A 6,582-nucleotide genomic window follows, 5' to 3' on the forward strand; every position below is an offset into this window, starting at 1 on the left:
TGTTCACATATATTTGAAAGCATTGTTGTTCACCGTTTCCTTTCTTTTTTTCTCTCCTTTTATTGCCAGTTCTTTAAATTACAGAGATGAGATCTCCTCTGGTCTCTTGTCCACGGATCCATTAAACAAAGCATTCAAGCAATCCATATCTATTAAATAAAACAGTAAGAAAAGATAAACACATTGAAACTGCCATCCATTAATGCCTGCTGTTCCGAGGCAAACATAAGGATCAAATTAAAGAGGAAAAGCAAGAGGGGAGGCGAAGACAATTACCTCAGTGTGTCCCAGTGGCATTCTCCGATAAGTGCGATAAGAGAATTAAGCATCATTTCGATATACTCTGCCTATTTATGAGGTGTTTGCACTGCACAAAGTCACTAAGCAAAGTAAAAGAGGGAGAAGCAGCAGCAGAAGAAAAACAATTAAGTAAATCCAGGCATCTACGCAGCCCACAGCAGCATCACCAAGTGCAGGGTCAGAACCCAGACCTCCTCTGGCTAGTCTCTGTGCTCCTAGGGCCCAACCTTGTGAGGTGCTGAGAGCCTTCTGCAAGATGCTCAATGGCTTCAACTCCCATTCATTTCACTGGGGAGCTGAAGGCACTCAGCACCTGACAGAATCAGACCTCTAAGAAAAGACTTACCGGGCCAGATTCTGATCTTGACTCCAGCCCCTTTGCACCTCTCTGGCAGGGAAAGGGGGATGGAAAGGTGGCAGCTGGGGAGGAATCCCGAGCAGGCTCACCCGGGTCTATGAAATGTGAATGCCAGGAGAGGATGGGAATTCCAGAGATGGGAGAGGAGCTGGAGTGATCGCCAGCTCTCTGAATGGCCCTTGGGGGCAGGTACAAGTTGCCAGCACATGTTGCATCCCTGAGGAGCTCTGGAGCAGCTGAGGGTCCAGCCCTAAACTATCATCAGATTGACAGAATATGTATAACCCCTTTGTATATCAAGTGTAACTTTGCCTCCTGGGGCCTGGTTCCCTCCCCCCACCCCTTGCATCAATTTCACACCAGTGTAACTTCATTTCCCACAATGGAGCTGGTCCTGATTTATCCCAGCAAGAGGAGACTCAGACCCTATGCATTTATGCTTTTCACACAGTCCTTCATGGAGGACAAACATCTTCCTTCTATTCTGAGTATCATTCTATCTAGACGTGCAAAATATTAAACTCGCTGACCCTGGAAATCTCCTCCTTCCACATGCCGAAGCTGATCCTTCTCGATAATGGAAGAAAAATAATTAATGCAGCACCAGTAGCAGGTTACAAATCCAAGGTTATTTCCTCCGAGTTACTGGCTGGCATATAAAGGTAACTTTCCCTGACTGAATTATGAGTTTATTAGGCATGAGAGACATTCCTGCAGCGTGAACAGGCGACACGAAATGCAGACACAAACCCTCGGCCGGTGATTGTTCAGCATCCCTCTCCTGTCCAATTGTCAGCCCCAAGATTTGTACAGTGTATAGCTGCTACTTCGAATCAGAGTTTCTAAAAGTTCAGACTCCTATCTCTCCATTCATCTATTTCCCTTGCTTAGCTGTTTATAAATCGCCTAATACCTTAGAACCTCAACTTAGTTCTTTCCAATGCAGTGTAGTGTTTTAATGAAGACACTCTAAGCCGATGGGAGAGAGTTCTCCAGTCGGTGTGGTTAATCCACCTTCCCGAGAGGAAGAAGCTACGTCAGTGGAAGAAGTCTCCCGCCCGCATAGCGCTGTCTACTTGGGGGGTTAGGTTGGTATAACTGCATCGCTCAGGGGTGTGTGGATTTTTCACACCCCTGAGTGACCTAGCTATACGGATACAGGTCTGTAGCGTAGACCAGACCTCAGATTCGGTGGATGCAACATCCATTCTCTCCTCTAATCCTCGGAATCTTGAAGCAAGAGTCACTTTCCTGCTCCATCAATAAATGGCTCCACTTTTTAAAGAGACCCCGCATCCCAGCTTCCCATTTTGTGCCTGTGGTTCTGACCCCTCAGATGACTACTGGAGTGATTGATTGTATGCAGACAGCTGCCTCCATAACTTGCGGGGGCAACCATATAGTCAGGCAGCACTTGCACACGTAGTTAATTGTGTTGCAAAATCACTTCCATATTCACAGAAAATTCCAGGCCCTTAACATCAATTAATCATGTTCTTAAAGTTGCTGCTTTATATGCTGATAGGACTGGCTGCCTGGTCAGTGTGAGGTGTACAGAGGTCAAATATGCCCTGAATATATATTGTTAATAGGTTACTATAACTCCCTTTCTGCTTCAATCAGGAAGCAATCAGTCTATTCCACACTCTATGACAAGCAGGATTTAAGCAATCACCTCTTCGCTTTAGTCAGGAATAATTGAGTGTCCTGATTTGAAAAGTACTGTCCAAAGTAAAAGTAGATGTGAAAAGAACCTGGGGTTAAAATTAGCAAGCTAATGCTCCTGAACTCAAGAAAAATGATCATCACCTTTTTGGCAAATCCGGGAGGGATGTGACCTCCTTGCAAATCAAGCACCATCTGTACTGATCTCTGGCAAGGAGCTTAAGATGGTCTGATTGTATATTAAGTTTCTGTTCATCACTGGCAATCTTCTCCTGTTACTACAGCTTTTGGTGGCCACATGATCACGGGCCATGTAGTGGCATTCCTTGGTACACACGCTTCGGAATTCTTTGGTCTTCCTTTCTTATATGTCCCTACCAAGTGACTCGAAATCAAACACATAAGGTCTTTAAAACATCTAAAACTGTCTTTCACCCATTAAATGGGATTGGCTTTTTAAAAATTCTATACTGAAGTTCAGGGCTGGCCTCTCAGTCTGATACGGTCAAATTTTCAAAAGCGCCAAAGTCACTTAGGAGCCTAAGGCCCATTTTCAAATGTATCATAGGCACTTCAGGGGCCAGATTTTCAAAGGTATATAGACAGCTGAAGAAGCAGACACCCAGTGAGATTTTCAATAGTGCTTAACCAGCTCAGGTGTTTCTTTGAAAATCCTGCTAGGCAACTATCTGCTATTCTGACACCTAAATACCTTTGAAAATCTAGAGCCTAAAAAACCTAAGTCTTACTGAACATCAATGGGACTTAGGGTATTGAAGGAAAAATTTTAAAAAGCAACTAAGCACCTTAGAAATATAAGTCCCATTTTCAAAAGTGACTTAGGAACATAGGAACCTATTGATTTCAATTAGCTCCTAATGCCCAGATTTGTAAAGGTATTAAGGTATTTAGGCATTTCTGTGCTCAGCATTGAAATTCCTAACTGATTTAGAAGCCTAAATATAATTTTCAAGAGGGTTGGAGATATTTAGGATCCTAAATCCAATTCACAGTCAATGGTATTAAAAGGAGACTTAGGCTCCTAAATCAATTAGGTGTTGCAATACTGAGAGCCGTAATGCCTAAATACCTTTTAAAATCTGGGCCTATGTGCTTTTGAAAATTTTGCCCTAAGTCTCTTTTGAAAATAGGTCTTAGGCTCTTTTGAAAATGTTATCCCTAGTAGCTTATTTTCTCAAACTGATGCAGAATTTACCTTAGGGCTTGTCTACATGAATACTTAGTTTGCGGCAAGCTGGGGGGTAAACCTACCCCGCACTAGCTTGCCATGCTCTAAGTGTCTGTCTGGGTGGACCCTGCTGCCGTACACTAAGAGTTCCCTAGTCTCCCTTAATCTATTCCTGTTTCAAAACAGGGTTTCAAACCCTCTGTAATGGGTCCTTCAAATACTTTGGCCGATTCTGCATTAGCAACTAACCCATTTTCTACTCCAGTTGAGGGAGCACTGGAGTCCTGGTTAACACCTGTTGTCAGACATGGGTCCGTTCCCCTAGAGTAGCTAGTCAAACACTGAGGTCTGTACTTTGCTCTGTCATCTTGGTCACCCTGACTGGTAATAACGTGGCCGTGGAAGCATTTTGTTACCACTTACTAAGCCAGTGCTATGCCTCTCCTTACCCGAAAGCAGTGGGGGTGCCGGAGTCTGGAGGGCAGAAGCTCTCTTGCTCTGATGCTAGCACTGGTGTCTTTTCAGTCTCTGCTGCCCAGGTTTTATTTTCACCTGCTCAGATGTAAGGAGGGAGGGGGTTGGGGCAGAGCTGGCTGTCAAATGCAGGAATGAGATGGGAAGCATTTGAATTGGTTTGGGTCTCAGTGACTGGTGGGGCAGGCTCACAGCCATCCTCCTGCTGCTCTCTTAATGAGCCAGAACTCAAGCTGGACATCTCTAATGGCAGGAAAGGGATCGGCAGGCTGGATTCCAAAAGCCAGGAATAAAACACTTTCTTGAAAGCCCATCAGAGGGCAGGGCACATCCCTCAGGCTTCTGCCCCTTCCAAACCAGCCCCTTTCCTACCTACCTTAGTACTTAATTGCTCCTGTGAATGAGTTACGTTGACCTAAACTGTTGGTACCGACTGCAGACACAACGCTGGGCCATAAACTGCAGGTACAAGATGGAGACCAGACAGCAAAGTGCTGCTTTCTGCTACCTTTGACTACCTCCATGCCTGCTATAGATCCCTGATTGCATTCCCCTCCTGTCTATCTCTGTATGTTGTGCTCTCACGGCTACATCCCCGGGCTATGGAATTTGGGATCATGGCAGAGGCTGGCTACATTGAATCCATGTGATGAGCACGAGAGGACAGTAGTGCAGCAGCTCTGTGCAAGACAAGCTTTCTTTCCTGAATGACTGTAACTCATGGAGGTTATTCGAGGTTGGAAACACAGCGGGGACAAACAGATCTGGCAACATCACCTCATTTTTTCATGGAGCACTGCAGCCCGTTTCTGGCAGTCCAGGGGTGAGGAATCTGTTGTGCAATGATTCCCAGTTCCCTCTCCCCCACCCCTGAGGTATTGGAGGAAGCCTTGACCATGGTCTTCGTACAAGCAGCCAGTATCGGAGACAGATAGCAGCCATCCAGGGAATTTCTCTCTCAGAGGCCAGACACATTGGATAGCAGGTTTTGTGGAGACTCTACCCTGTCATAATTATGGATAGTGAACAGTCACCATCACCTGTTCATAGAAGTATGTAACATCTCTCTCTCTCCCCTCCCAGTATTTGAGATCATGTTAGTAATTTAATCCAAGCCAAAGTCATCTTGGACTAAAAGACGTACAGCGTGCTCTCCGTCAGTACCAGAAGCAATGGTTCCTGAAGAGTCTAGAATGGCATGTCTCCATGGTACCTACTAGGGGATGTTCTCCTCCAGCCGGTGAGAAAGGAGACCCCAGACTGAGTATGTGGAGAAAGAAAGGATCACGGGGATAGTAGCCTGGGTTGTCCTGCGCTGGGTGGGTTAAAGGACATTGAAGAGGCTTCTGGGACTGAGATTATGAACAGGTCTACCTGGTAGCAGCAGGAGCTGGGGTTGCTCTCCTTAGGTTGGGGATGAGGCAGGGCATACTGTGCTCCAGCAGGGCCATGAAATAAACCTCTAGGACAACTTGGTAAAGAATCCCTAAAGTAGGCTTCAGTCCTAGCCAGGAGTGGGCTGAGGACCAGAGCTCCTCTTCTCCTCTGTCCCACAGAGCTACATCCCCCACTCTCATTTACCATTGAGGTAGGAGGTTTGCTGTAAAACTCACACTGTATCTTGCCCAGAATGTCGCTTACTGACGGGCCTGGACAACTCTGGGTGTGATTCTCCTCTCCTTCACCGCTTTAACCCTCGTGTCTCTCCAGTGACGTCAGTGGCATTACTGCAGACTTACGGCACGGCAGTGTAAGTGACAGCAGAATCAGACTCCCAGTGTTCAGCCTCTGCTGACAAACTGAGTGGGTTCGGCCTCCCACCTTTACGGTGAGCTTGGAGCGGGAATGTGAATAGGGAGCCAGCGTGGCACATATCCTGTGAATACCAAGAGGAAATAGCTTTCAAGGGTGCTTCAAGCCTCACCTTTCATGAGAACAAAAAGTCCCCACCCCTCTCGCCCGGACATCAGCTAACATTCACTTTTGGTGAACAACACCTAGCGATGGAGAGATGAAGGATTCAAAGCAGAGAGCATGGGTCCTGGGATTAATTGTCTGAAATAACAGAATTACATAGTGCGACAAGATGATTACATACTATGCTCTGTGTGTACCAACCAAATACCCCAGCCAGACTGGGAAATACACACACACAAAATCTGCCACAGCTGCTCCTCCACAAGCAATCAGTGACCCCGGCTGGAAAGGTCATGCCTTTCTTGTAGTTCAGCTATTTCCAGTTTTCTGCTAAGTCCTTTACCCACCTTTGCTGTCAATGGCCTTCCTACACCCCCAGAGACAAACGCAGGCTCATAGTGACCCGTGAATAATGCCCTTGGACTCACACACTCATCTACACTTAGGCTTTGTCTACATTGGACTTTCGTCGGTAAAACTTTTGTCGTTCAGGAGTGTGAAAAAACACACACACACACACCCCCAAACAACAAAAGTTTTACCGACGAAAAGCCGCTTGTTGGGGGTGGCATTTTTTTGTCGGTGGGAGAGCTCTCTCCCGCTCACAAAGAGCGGCTACACTGCACGCCTTTTAGTGGCACGTCTGTGCGTAGTGTAGACACAGCCTAAGACATCTTCG

The sequence above is a fragment of the Terrapene carolina genome, unplaced genomic scaffold (assembly GCF_002925995.2).
Source record: "Terrapene carolina triunguis isolate 2854851 unplaced genomic scaffold, T_m_triunguis-2.0 Scaffold93, whole genome shotgun sequence".
Lineage (NCBI taxonomy): Eukaryota > Metazoa > Chordata > Testudines > Emydidae > Terrapene > Terrapene triunguis.